Genomic DNA, 13,580 nt, shown 5'->3' on the forward strand with positions numbered 1-13,580 from the left:
ACCCAACTCCATATTATCTTTTCTTGGGGAAAAAAATACACATTTCCTCCTCCTAAGCTCAGAAAATTTCATGGGAAGAAGAATATTAAAGGCTAATGGGTAATTAAAATAAGGTTACAGAATCTTATCCCAGAGAACATCGTGGATTGTGGAGCGCTCAGAGATTCTATGAGCTAGAGGTCTCCAGGCCAACATGCTCACTTTGCAGCTGAGGAAACTGGGCTCAAAGAGGCGACATTCCAAAAGCTCCTCAGTGATGCAGCCCTGCCTACCTTTCCAACCCTAGCCCGTGGCCCTCTGCCATCCGTCACGTGCCAGTTAGAGCAGAGCAGCTAAGTGCAATGGACAGATTGCATGTTTCTGTTCCTCCATTTCCTCGTTTTCAAAACAGGGATAGGTCACCTTTTGGTCCTTCAACACATCCTTACTGAGATTCAACAATACTAAGAACTTTCTAGCCAACCTCACAGGGTTTATATGAGGATTACTTCATTAGAATTGATTAACGAGGCTTAAATTCCATGTACAATGTACAATTCTTAGCCTGGTGAGTGCTATATAGTAACTTCTCTGTAAGTTATTAGTATTATTTCCCTATCTCACCACCACATCTTTGTACAGGCTGCCCTGTCTGCTTGAAATGCCCTTCCCCAGCTTATTCATTCTTCAGGCCTCAAAATATCACCTCCTCTGTAAAGCCTTTTTTTTTTTTTACCAGAACAGTAACTGGTTTCCTTCTCCTCCTCTGGGCTCTCTCTGTGCATACATCAATTATAGCAATATTATAATACTTTGTCCCATATCTGTCTTCCCCCATCTCCACCAGACACTGGGTTCCTTGAAGGCAGATGGGGATGGTGTCTTACTCATAGCAGAAGCGCCAACATTTAGTGCAATGGCAGGGACAAAATCGATTCTCCATACGTGGGCGCTGAAGACGTGAATGGCCTGCCTGAACTTTTAGAGTCAACTGGTTCCCTGATCCTGCCCCATGGGCTTATCTCTCTACCTTGCTGTGTCTCTGCATCACTGGGGAAAGGGGCCACGAGATGCTGGTGTCGCGATACCACAGAGCAGCCAGTGCTTCTCAACAGGCCTAGGTCAGTCTGGGTCCAATCAGGAGACAGAATCTACACAGCAATTTAAGCAGGGGAAGTTTAACATGAAGTTTAACATAACTACACTATGACTTAAGGGTGATTATAATATATAAGAAAACTATATAAGAGAGAGTACCCAAGGGAAGGCAAACATAGGAGGTGGTCCCCTCCCCAAGGCTGTGGTCCAGATCTCAGTGGAGAAGGAAGAGTTTCAGGCCACTAGTTGGCCTACAGATCTGTGGGCCCACAATCACAGGGCAAACAGGAAGCAGCCGCTGTGACACAAGCAAGCTGTGGCTGGTGGGCCCACGCCCACGGGTGTGCAAGGCGGGAGGGGCACCAGCGCAGGTGAGAGGTCTGGAGTGCCTAACATTTACATCAGGAGAGCCGCGGGAGACGAACCAGAGACGGAGGGAGCGGGCACACGGAGGGAGGTGGGGTGCCAGTGTGGGCAGAGGGCCTAGGGTGCAGTGTCTGCGATCATCAGTCCAGGCCAGGGATGCAGGGTCGTCAGAGAACCATGCGTTCTGGACGCACGGCTGGGGCAGAGCACCGGTGACATTCTCACAGCCACACTGCTGACAGACAGGGTGGGCACCAGAACCAGCACAAAAGCCCATCCCTTCTGCAAGCTCCTTCCGGTGCCCTCTATGACAGAGCTTAATATGCTCACCATAAAGGAAAAATGTTTAAAGGTGGCCTGTCCATTATGACAGAGTAGATATTGAGAGATGGATCTGGAGCTGACGGGCAATACATTGATAACTGGCACAAAACCTAAATGGAAATTTCAGAGTGCAATAACTGCTTGTGCTAATTTTTTAAAGTCCATGAAATTGCCAGTCAAAAGTGAACAACAGGTTGGAGCTGAGGAATAATGAGATAATACAGATAAAGGTGTAGCACAAAATATACTTTCAACTAATGTTTTTACCTAATTCCCTTAATATTATTTTAAAAGTTTGCTATATGAGTTATCTATTGCTGTGTATCAAATTATGCCAAAAATTAGCAGCTTAAAACAACATGTACCTATTTGCTCATAGTTTCTGTGCATCAGGAATCTGGGCCCAGCCTGATATGGTCCTCTGTGTCAGAGTCTCTCACAAGGCTTCAATCAAGGTGTCATCTTGGGCCGCGGTCTCATCTGAAGGCTCAGCTGGGGAAGGTTTGCTTCCAAGCTCACTGCGATGGTTGTTGGCAGGACTTGTTCCTCAACAACTGTTGGACTGAGGGCCTCAGCTCTTTAAAGGTGATGGGCTTGAGGCCGCCCTCAGCTGCTCCCCACATGGGTCTCTCCAGCTTGTTTCGTCAGAGCAAGCCCATGAGAGGAGCCAAAGAGAGTGCAAGCAAGACAGAAGTCACAGTCTATTATAACCTCATTTGGAAGTGATGTTCCTCACCTTTGCCACTTTCTGCTCGTTAGGAGCAAGGATCAAGTCCAGCTCACACCTAAAGGGAGGAGCTCCCATAAGGACAGGAATACCAGGAGGTGGGGTAATTGCAAGCTCTGTCAGAAGTTGTCTGCCACATTGCCTTTTCCTTTTCATCTCTCACTGTTTTCCCTTAAGAATGTAAAATTAATAAATGAAATTATATTGTTGAAAATCCCTATTAGAAATCTAACTATGTTACTCTGGTGGGATAACATATTTAAAAGATCTTTGGTAATGCAGGAAATGAACACAAAATTTTTTTTAAAAAATGCTTTACGATTGATGCGCTGACTGCCAATCAGAAAATCTTCCTCAGTTTAGACAAGGTCAGCCATTTGAAACCAATTTTGAAATGTTTCAAGATTAATCCCTAAATTAATACATTAATACACACTTGTAAATTCTTTCTCAAAAGTTTAATTAGCCATTCTAATTTTATATTTATATTTATTGTATTCATAGCTACCCCAAATATTTGACTACAAAGCACAATTATCATAGTGAAAGAGTGTTTGTTAAGCATTCAGTTTTGCCCACCAGTGTCCATATACGCATGTAAGGGTCTTACATTCTAACAGTTTACATTCTAGAAGACTTGACCCTGATGTGACTAAACATAGCTATGGCAGCGGTAACAGAATCTTATATTGCACTTTCTTAGATATTCACAGCACCCTTGCAGGACCAGGACATCCTGCACTGATAGGACTTCCTCTGAAATGGGAAAGTTAAATGATAAATATATAAACAAGTAAGTGCTAAAAAGGAAATCCACATGGTTATGTAATAACTGACAGAGGTTAGCTTATATAGAGTGGTCAAAAAGGCCTTTTTGAGAAGGTGATCTTTAACCAAAGATGTAAAGAATGAGAATGAATTAGACTTCCAAAGAGTTGGAGAAAAGTGTTCCTGGCAGAAAAAGGTGTAAGTACAAAGACCCTCTGTGGCAAAGGTATCTGCTTGGAAGCAGATTCTTTCCTAGCTGACCCTCCAGATGAGAGCCCAGCCCTGACCCACACCTTGACTGCTGTTTCATGAGAGACCCTGAAGCAGAAGACCCAGCTAAGCCATGCCAGATTGCTGATACAAAGAAACTATGAATAATAAATAGGTATTATTTTAAGCTACCAAGTTTGTAGTAATTTGTTACCCAGAAATAGATAACTAATGTAGGGCCTGTCTGCATAATGCCATCATTGCAGTGACACTCAGTCCCCTGAAGGGAGAGAGATTTACTTCATGTCTCAGGTCACCTACTGGTGGCAAATAACTTGAGAATTCACATACTCCTCTTGTGGTACCATAAATGTCTATTGAAGCCCCAGCCAGGTAAAGGCAATTGATCTTGATCTCCTTAAGCCAAAGGCATTTAAAAAAAGGAGTCAGCAATATCCTAGATGACATTTCCGGTGCCGCCAGTTTTGATACACAACATCTGGGATACCCAGGGCTATAACAACTGAATTCAGTGGCAATAATCCACCTCAAGTGTCCAGCCCCCCTTAGCCTTTTCAATGGCCACACTGAACTGTTACAAAGAATTATATCTCTCAATACCTCTGTTGTCTTAAAGTCCTTAATCATGGCTTTGAATATGCTTTTTTCTAGATAGTACTTCTATATCACTTTTGTTGCATAACATGGATGGAACTGGAAGCCTAGTTAGTGCCTTTATCCCACTATCATCCTTCTACAAGCAATCCCTCTCCATTGGGAAAACCCTCTTATGCTTTATAAGCATTATCAGCAATGAGAGCAAAAATGGTGCCTCACAGGGGTGAGACAGCCCCATCCAGTTAATGACAGTGTTATTAAATGACAGTCACTTCCCTTCCACATTTCATTCCTATTGTCAAATCCAGCCAATTGAATGAGTGGCACTCACCCCAAAAAAGAACCTGAGAAGATAGACAAAAGAGCCATCAAAGTTTGTAGCCCCAGCCCTTCCATTCTATCCCATCGTACCCTCAATGGAGTATAAGGTCTTCAGTTCCTTCTAGGGTCAGAGAGTTCCTTCTACGGTCAGTTCCTTCTTGGTCTCACCCTTGGCCTACCTTTTCCTTATAGGCTGTTAAAGCAGGACACAGGAATGCAAGGTCAGGCAGCTCCCTGATCAGTTCTCTCCAGTAGCTGGAGGTCGAGTACCATGGAGGAATCTGGCTCTAAAGAGGCACTTTCTGTTTCAGTTAGGTGGACAGCTGCCTCCTGGAACCCACTTCCCCCAGTTGCTATATGGGCCGAATTTCTCCAAAGCTCACTCCCTCCATCTCTCCTTGGGAAGCTCCTGTTAATCCATCACCATATTGCCTTATTGCTGGGTTCCTTTGAAGGGGGGTTGGTTTTAGTCCCATTCTTGGGTTTTGATTCAGATTACAGAGCCAGTGCTTCGTTTGGAGGGTGGGTGGGGAGGTCAGTCGTTGTCCTGGGCAGAGATCACAGCCTCCAGCATGGGGACTCCAATACCAACAACAAAACCAGTGGAGTTCTCCACACCGAGGGGCCGAGTTTGAGAACTCATCAACCATTCTGTAGGAACGGGGCTCGTTATTCAAGGTGACTTTTTTGTCCATTGTGCAGCTAGTCAGGAGAACCTGTAGGTCTCGTGCTTTGAAGAGATGACTCCGTGGCATTTCCAGGGATTTATCAGCCTGGAGGAGGTCTCCCTGTGTTGGCCATGACGTAGTCACTGAAAGAGAAATCCAAAGCCCTTCTGTGGAGCATGACTCTGTTCCAACTAAATCATTTGCATAATGGCTCAAGGCATTGGCCACGTGTGAGACAGCCTAGTTACTGCCATTCACCCTCTTACAATAGAACCTTTCCTTTTCTCTTGTCAGACACACCGGCTGAGTTTCTAAGAGTTTCCTGCTAAGAAATATCTCCTTTAACTTCTCTCAAAAACTCAATAATTTCTTTCTTAGTTCCTCTTTCACCATTGATACCTTTTCATCTACAGCTAAAAGAAACCCACCGGAACTTTTTATTCCGCCTGGCAACCCCCTTACCCCAAATGCGTTGTAAGTATGACTCTGCCACTTACCAGCTGTGTGATATGGGGCAAAGATCTACAAAGATCATCTCTTGTAGTTTGAATTTCCTCAACTCGGTAATAAGGATATTGACGCCATCCATCCTTGCAAGGATGTTGAGAGAGGTATGGTGAATGTATGCATTAAGCTCTAACCACAAGTTCATTAGGTGTATTTTCTATTTTCCATATTTTTTTTGGTCACACGGCTTGCGGGATCTTAGTCCCCCGACCAGGGATCAAACCTGGGCCCCCCTGCAGTGGAAGTGCAGAGTCCTAACCACTGGACCGCCATGGAAGTCCCCTATTGTCCATACTTTTGCAGATGAAGAATGCGGCCTGCTAGATCAGTAAACAAAGGATGTTGCGGCCATCAAGCCATCAGCCATTGTAGCTCCCCTGACTGCACCCTGAAGGGATTCAGGATGGGTAGAGAGGATATTGGCCCTAGATGATTAAGGTGCATATCAAAGGAATGATTTCAGTGAGCCCAGACTCTTGCACCTTCCCATACAAGGAACGGAGGATAGCTACGAGGGGTTTGGATTGTGGACAAAGAATGCTGCTGGACAAATCGGTAAACAAAGGATGTTGTGGCCATCAAGTCATCAGCCACTGCAGTCACTCCCAACGGTGTACCCTGAGTGGACTCAGGATGGAAAAGAAGAGTATGCTGGCCCTAGATAGTTGAGGTGCATATCAAAGGAATGATTTCAGTGAGCCCAGACTCTTGCACCTTCCCATACAGAGAAAAGCACTAACTCATTAACTTGAGATGCCTGGGTTACTTTAATAAACAGTCATCTTTTGATGTTCCGATTGCCTGGTTTTTTTTTTTTGCCAAAACTCCTGCATATCCTGGCTCCTCCCTGACCTCTTTGGAGGAGTCCCTCAGAGCCATCTGAGAGGATGTCTTCCAGAAAGTCTGGAAGACTTTCTGAACATAATGTTCAACTTTTAGGTCGTACATTTTTTTTCAGTCGACACTATTAACTTTCTGCCAAGTTTTCAGCCACGGGTAACTTGGGTCACCTCTTCTCCAACCTCCAATGACAATTTTCTCTCTGTCCTTCCAGGTCTCACTAACAATCCCCTTGAGTTCCTTCCAGATTCTACCCGTCCCAAAGCCAAATCCATAAGTCATAAGTTTTTGTGATACACTATAATCAGGAGGGGAATGAGACTGAAATTATTTAGAGGTCTCCCTTGGACATTGGGATGGATTGGACTTTCTCTCCATGTAGTGTCATGTGGTCTCTCCAGGGTGGCCAGATTTTTTTATATGGCAACTTAGGGCTCCCCAAAATGAAGCTTCCAGACCTGAATGCTTAGATCCACATAGGTAAGTGTCAACTTGAGCTGCCTTCTGTTGGTGAAGCAGTCACAGGACAGGACAGATTCCAGGGACAGACTCCCAATCAGGGGCATGACAAAGGAACTGTGGCCATTTTTTTTCATCCCAAATAGGCTTATTGAAGAGGTACTTTCGGAAGTATCTCCTCCCAGGTATATAACTTGGCATCTTGACTTGATTGGCAAAAGTTTTGGCCGTGGTGATCTGGGAGAATCATCTGACCTCTTTGCTGAGCTCCGGGCTCTTGCTAGAGCAATGCATTTCATTAAGAACAGATTTTGCTACTGCTATTTTTTTTTTTTTTTTTTTTTTTTTTTTGCGGTAAGCAGGCCTCTCACTGCTGTGGCCTCTCCCGTTGCGGAGCACAGGCTCCGGACAAGCAGGCTCAGCGGCCATGGCTCACGGGCCCGGCCGCTCCGTGGCATGAGGGATCTTCCCGGACCGGGGCACGAACCCGCGTCCCCTGCATCGGCAGGTGGACTCTCAACCACTGCGCCACCAGGAAAGCCCATGCTACTGCTATTTTATGCAGACACATTTTCACTGACTCATTTCCTGGGATAACAATCTTAGCTATCAAGAAAAAGAGACCTTTAATTTATTTGTTCTTGGCATCGGGGGTGGGGAGGTCAGTTTAAAACAGATTAAAAACAGAAGATAAAACAACACATCTCTTGTTGCTGATAAAAAGCAAAGTGTCAAAAGAAACAAAGCTGAAACCAAGCACACTTCCAGCTTGTTGCTGAGAGGAACTAAAGGAGACGGGCAGCACTGAATTTTTATAGGAGATATTTCTGACATGTATTTCACTCACCTGGATACATCACCTTATCACAGTCATGCAGTACCATGTTCCAGAAACATCTTCTAAATAAGTGAACTCTGCCAGTAGCATTTATATCTTTATGGAACAATCAAGTTGATCTGTGGTTCTTGCCATCTAAATGTTTCCCAAGAAGCAAAAGAAAATGTATGATTATACCTCATTAAACAAAATGACATAAAATTAGATGCTTGGGAAGATTATCAGACTTGGGCAAAAATCATGGATTCATTCATTCATTCAAAAAATTGCATTGACAAGACGCTGCCACAGGACAAATGCTACTTACAATTTCAAAAGAAGGCATCATAAAAAGCTGTATGGGCGAAGTGCCTTTAAAGAGAGGTCACTCATAAGAGGGGGTGACACTGTTAAAATTGTGAAACCACCCACTATCTCTGATGCAGGCTGGTGCTGCCCTCAGGAGCAACATCAGCTTAACTGCTCTTCTCTGCTCCCTGCCGGCCAGACAAAACTCACACCACTGGTAGTAGAAACTACGTATACAGTTGATTTGAGAGTGCCAAATTTTCAGGCTGAGTTTCCTATAACTGTGCTCTTCCTAATATAGTGCCTGGATGTCACCATTGGATTCACCTTGGAGGTAAGCCACTAAAGGACCACTGGACACATGGCAGCAGGCTGTGGTATTAAGCCACAATCAAGATTGTCCATCCAAATAGCTAGCTGAAAGACAGCACAGCTTGAAGTGAATGAGACACAGCACAGGTAAAATTCGATACAGAAGTCTAGAGAATGATGTCATGCCACAGAGGAAAAACCTGTGTAAAAAGCATTACTGCTTTTATTTGACAAAGTAGCAAGGCTATGAGAATGGAGAAAACAATCTCCATTCTCTAAAAATTCCCTGTGACCTCTTATTGAACACCTATATCTGCCTGTCATCAGATGAGCTTTCGCATAAATTCACTCTCTGCCCCTTACAACAATCTTGCAAAATGGCATCAATATTCCCACTGTTATGGTGAAGGAACTCAGGCTAAAGGAGGTTAAATATGTGGTCCAATATCACATGGCAGGTAAAGGTTGAGTCATGATTTTACCCAGTTCTGCCTGACATCAGAACCCCTTCTGGTTCTACTATACAATCTACCCCAAGTAGAGAGGAGGATTCCAATTGGGTGACCACAGGGGAACACCATTGAAAGCAGACCCAGGGGTACATGAAAGGCTTCAGGGAGACACTGATGCTGTGATTCAATCTGGGAAGGTCAGTAGATTTATTCATTTGTTTGTTTTTTAATTTTTATTTTATACTGGAGTAGAGTTGATTAAAATGTTGTGTTAGTTTCAGGTGTACAGCAAAGTGATTCAGTTATACATATACATGTATCTATTCTTTTTCAAATTCTTTTCCCATTTAGGTTGTTACAGAATATTGAGTATAGTGCCCTGTGCTATACAGTAGGTCCTTGTTGGGTATCTATTTTAATGCTCTTTTTTTTTTTACTAAATTTATTTATTTATTTTGGCTGCGTTGGGTCTTCGTTGCTGCATGCAGGCTTTCTCTAGTTGCAGCGAGCGGGGGCTACTCTTCATTGCGGTGTGTGGGCTTCTCATCGCGGTGGCTTCTCTTGTTGCGGAGCACGGGCTCTAGGCGCGTGGGCTTCAGTAGTTGTAGCACGCGGGCTCAGTAGTTGTGGCTCACAGGCTCTAGAGCGCAGGCTCAGTAGTTGTGGCGCACGGGCCCAGTTGCTCCGCGGCATGTGGGATCTTCCCAGACCAGGGCTGGAACCCGTGTCCCCTGCATTGGCAGGCGGATTCTTAACCACTGCACCACCAGGGAAGCCTGTTTTAAATATAGCGGTGTGTACATGTCAGTCCCAAAATCCCAATCTATCCGTTACCCCACCCTTCCCCTTTCATCTACATTTAAATTACGTTCTTAATTACAAGTATAAGCTCTCGGTAGACAGTTCAAACCAAAGAAAGTTATAAGACAAAAAGGAAAGCCTCTCCTCTTTCCTCCTCCCCACCCAGAAAGGCTAGCGCCATACTTCAGAAGTAGCCATTGTTATGAATGTCCTATGTATATTTCAAAAAAACTTCAGCTATAAAATCCTTTTAAAATTGCTTAAATTATGTATTAAAATTATATGTGAATCTTTTATTTCAGTTAAAACTCATGCTACAAATCATATGTGCCATGAGTTTTTTTAATTTAAGAAAATTAAAAAAAAAAAAGAAAATTCATCACCATCTTCTCACATCAGCATTAACGGCTACCTAGTGTTTCATTGTTAGGAATTCCACCGTTTACTTTTTAGACCAACAGACTTGTTTCCATCGTTTAATTTGCTATTACAAACAATACTGCAAGGAGTATCCCCACATCCCCACACCTTTTGGGGGGCACTTATGCACAAAAGGAGAAATTCCTAGAGGAGGAATTCCAAGTTGTGTTGAGAAAATGAAGACGATGGCTGAAGTGGGGAGGGTGGGCTAGGAGTGGGGAGAGCTCCGAAGCTGAGGGTCCAGTTAGGGGGCACAGGGACAGCAGGCACCAGGGCCAGCAGGTCGCAGGGCCATCGAGAGCAGGACTAAATCATACACATGGACGTGACCTAAAGACGATTGTGGAGAAAGGCCCGAAACAAACTTTTCCTACCTCCCTCCCCGTCACCCATCCACACTGCACATGCCACCCGCGCAAGTACACAGCGTGCCTCCTCATAAGGAGGGTGTTTCACAAATGCTGTGAATTTCAAGCCTTTCAGGTCTCATATCTCATCTCATACAAGCAATCCCTTTAAGACTTTGAGGCCCAACAGAAATCTCCGGGAAGCCAGACAAAAACACAAGTTAGGACAGTGGCTTGTAGAACAGCTGATCCTGATGACCCAGATTTACACTAACGGAGTAGATTCATTTCTAAGATTACCATGACTTTTCCCATACCAACTACCTTTACAGGAGTTTGGGGAATGATAAAGAATGGAAGGGGGCCAGATGATAGAAAAAAATAAACTCCTTTTTTTGCAGCCCTCCAAAGAGCATATGTATCCTCCGATATAATCAAACTTTTCCTGTCTGTTGACAATTGAGGAAATCTGAGTCAAAATATCATAGTTTAAAGAAAAACCTCAACCAGGGCAATGGAAAATGTAAGCAAACCTCAATAGCCCCCTCTGCTGTCATTTTATGTAATTAAAACAATTTTTTGTTTTATTTTGTAATTGCTCAGTTACGAACCACATTAGGCTGGGCAGTGCAGAAGTCAGGCGATGAAACCCTTACTACTTTATCTGAAACCCTTACTCTACTTTATCTGAAATTGGAAGCATCTCTCCTGTATCATGAATACGGGTTCTCTTACGGTGGAACATTTTTCTATACGGTAGAAGCATTAGGGTAACTTAGAGACGTAGCTACATTTCTGAAGTGAAAAGTGATATATATGTTTCAATAACAAGGAAACATCAATCTCTAAAAATTATATTCATTTTTTAAAACAAAACTTGTAACAATTCTCTTGTCTAGACAGCGTCGGTCCTGTGAAAGCTGAAAAGCCCACCCATGGCTTTGAAAAGGATGTGGAAGATCTACAGTTTGAATGCAGAGAAGGAGACAAACAGCAGGCCAATTAGGGGAAAACAGGTTCTTCTGCTTGAGGAGCCAGCACTGCAGGAGACAGGGGAGCAGGGAGCCAGCGGTGACACACCCCGGAGGCTTCAGGGTGCCCCGCAGCACACGTTCTCACCGCAGGCTCCAAACAAGCCTGAGCGAGGATCTTTCTCACTTTACAAACAAGAAAGCAGAGGCGTTTAATTGTTTGGTTGGTCAACAGCTATGGAGAAGGTTTGGGCACAGATTTAGGAGCATTTGGCTTTGAAGGGGGAGCTGGAAAATCTGGGCTTGGAAGTCCTCCTTCTGTCATTAACTGGGACCCTGGGAAAGTCAGAGCACCCCAGCCTGTTTCTTCCTCTATAAACTGAAAGATGTGAGTCAATGGCCTCCCAGGTCCTCCCCAGCGCTCTTAACCAGCGCAGGGCCAGTCACACTCTATTCCCCCACTTTATCCGGCCCAGACAAAATCCAGTGTAAATGACAATCAAAGGCAATTTTGGAAAAAAAGAAGGAAAGGAGGGAGGGAGGCAGGGAGGGTAGCTGGCTGATTTCAAAAGAGCAGCCAAATAGAATACTTGAGATGGAATGGAGATATGGTCAGGCAGTCATCATGCCCCTTGGTAAGGAAAATGAAAGTCACATGGCTTTTTTTCAAACAATAATTAGCAGCAGCAACTTCTTCCTACTCTTCGCATCACCAGTTCATAGACTGACTTCTGGATCTCAAGCAACGAAGGCCACCATCGCAGATCGATAGCAAAGGCTCCAGCCGTCCCAATCCAGGAGCAGATGGGAGGCGTCAATGACTCATTCAACCGGTAGCTATGGAGCAGCTTCCATGCCAGACTAAGTCCCTTCCCTCCGAATCTCACAGTTTACAAAGCCGTACATAAGGGGCTTCCCTGGTGGCGCAGTGGTTAAGAATCCGCCTGTCAATGAAGGGGACACGGGTTCAAGCCCTGGTCCGGGAAGATCCCACGTGCCGCGGAGCAACTAAGTCCGTGCGCCACAACTACTGAGCCTGCGCTCTAGAGCCCGCGAGCCACAACCACTGAGCCCACGTGCCACAACTTCTGAAGCCCGCGTGCCTAGAGCCCGTGCTCCGCAACAAGAGACGCCACCGCGATGAGAAGCCCGCGCACCACAATGAAGAGTAGCCCCCTCTCGCCGCAACTGGCGAAAACCCGTGCACAGCAACGAAGACCCAGTGCAGCCAAAAATAAATAAACAAACTATTGCCTTTTTTTAATTTCAAAAAGAAAAAAGCGATACACGAACACTCCTGGATGAGCGCTAGGAAGAAGGTAGAGGGTAAGAGAATGGAGTGGCAGAGTAACTGATTCAGCTGTGGTGACCAGGGACGAGCCCCGTAGAAGAGAGCAAATATCTGATCCGGGCAGAGGACGGAAGAACTCGGAAGTGGGAATGCAACTGAAGTTTGTGGGAAGAAAGCAAGCCAGTGTGGCTGGAGCACGGGGCCAGGGCAGAAAGAAGGAGCTGGGAGCTGAGGCCGAGGGCAGTCCGGGCCGGTTAAGGACACGAGCAGGACGGCCGACCTGGACGGGAGAGAAACACAGCGGAGCACAGAGGAGCAGGGGAAGCCCTGCTCGCTTGCTTGCCGCTGTCCCTGCGTTACCACCGCCTCTGCTTGCAGCTTGGTAAGTTAAAGCGGTGGTACGGAAAGGAGAGCAGAGGTCAGGACAGGCAAGGAGGACCAAGGATAAAAGCACACATTCCCCTGCAGATATCCCCACACAAACCCCTTACAAATACAAATCAAAACTAATTTGAGCGTAAAACCACTCATGTTCTTATTTCTGTAGGCAATAAAGCAGCGGAAAGGGTAAGGAAATGATATGAAGTTACAGGAAAAAAGTTCAGTTAAGATTCATAAAAGCTATGAATCAATAGATCCCTTGTAATGAAGATGTTAACCGAGATGCATGTTGGACTTTCTGTTAGTAGATCATGAAGGAAAAGATTGGTGTGTGTCTGTAGGAAGGTGGGGGGCCGTGTACCCGTGAATGGTGGAGAGTTTCCCAACGGGACCCAAAAGATCTTAGGACAGCCATTCACACAGGGGACCACGAACATCATGCAGTCCACCAACAGTGTCCCCAGAGCCGTGGTTCCCAGAAGGCGTCTGCAGTGACAAGTTGATACTCAGAATCATAGCAGGACTTTTCACTCTCATTCTCTCCTAAGTGTACACTCCAGTTCTCCAGAGGATTACATACACAAGAAAGATGAA

The sequence above is a fragment of the Physeter macrocephalus genome, chromosome 15 (assembly GCF_002837175.3).
Source record: "Physeter macrocephalus isolate SW-GA chromosome 15, ASM283717v5, whole genome shotgun sequence".
Lineage (NCBI taxonomy): Eukaryota > Metazoa > Chordata > Mammalia > Artiodactyla > Physeteridae > Physeter > Physeter macrocephalus.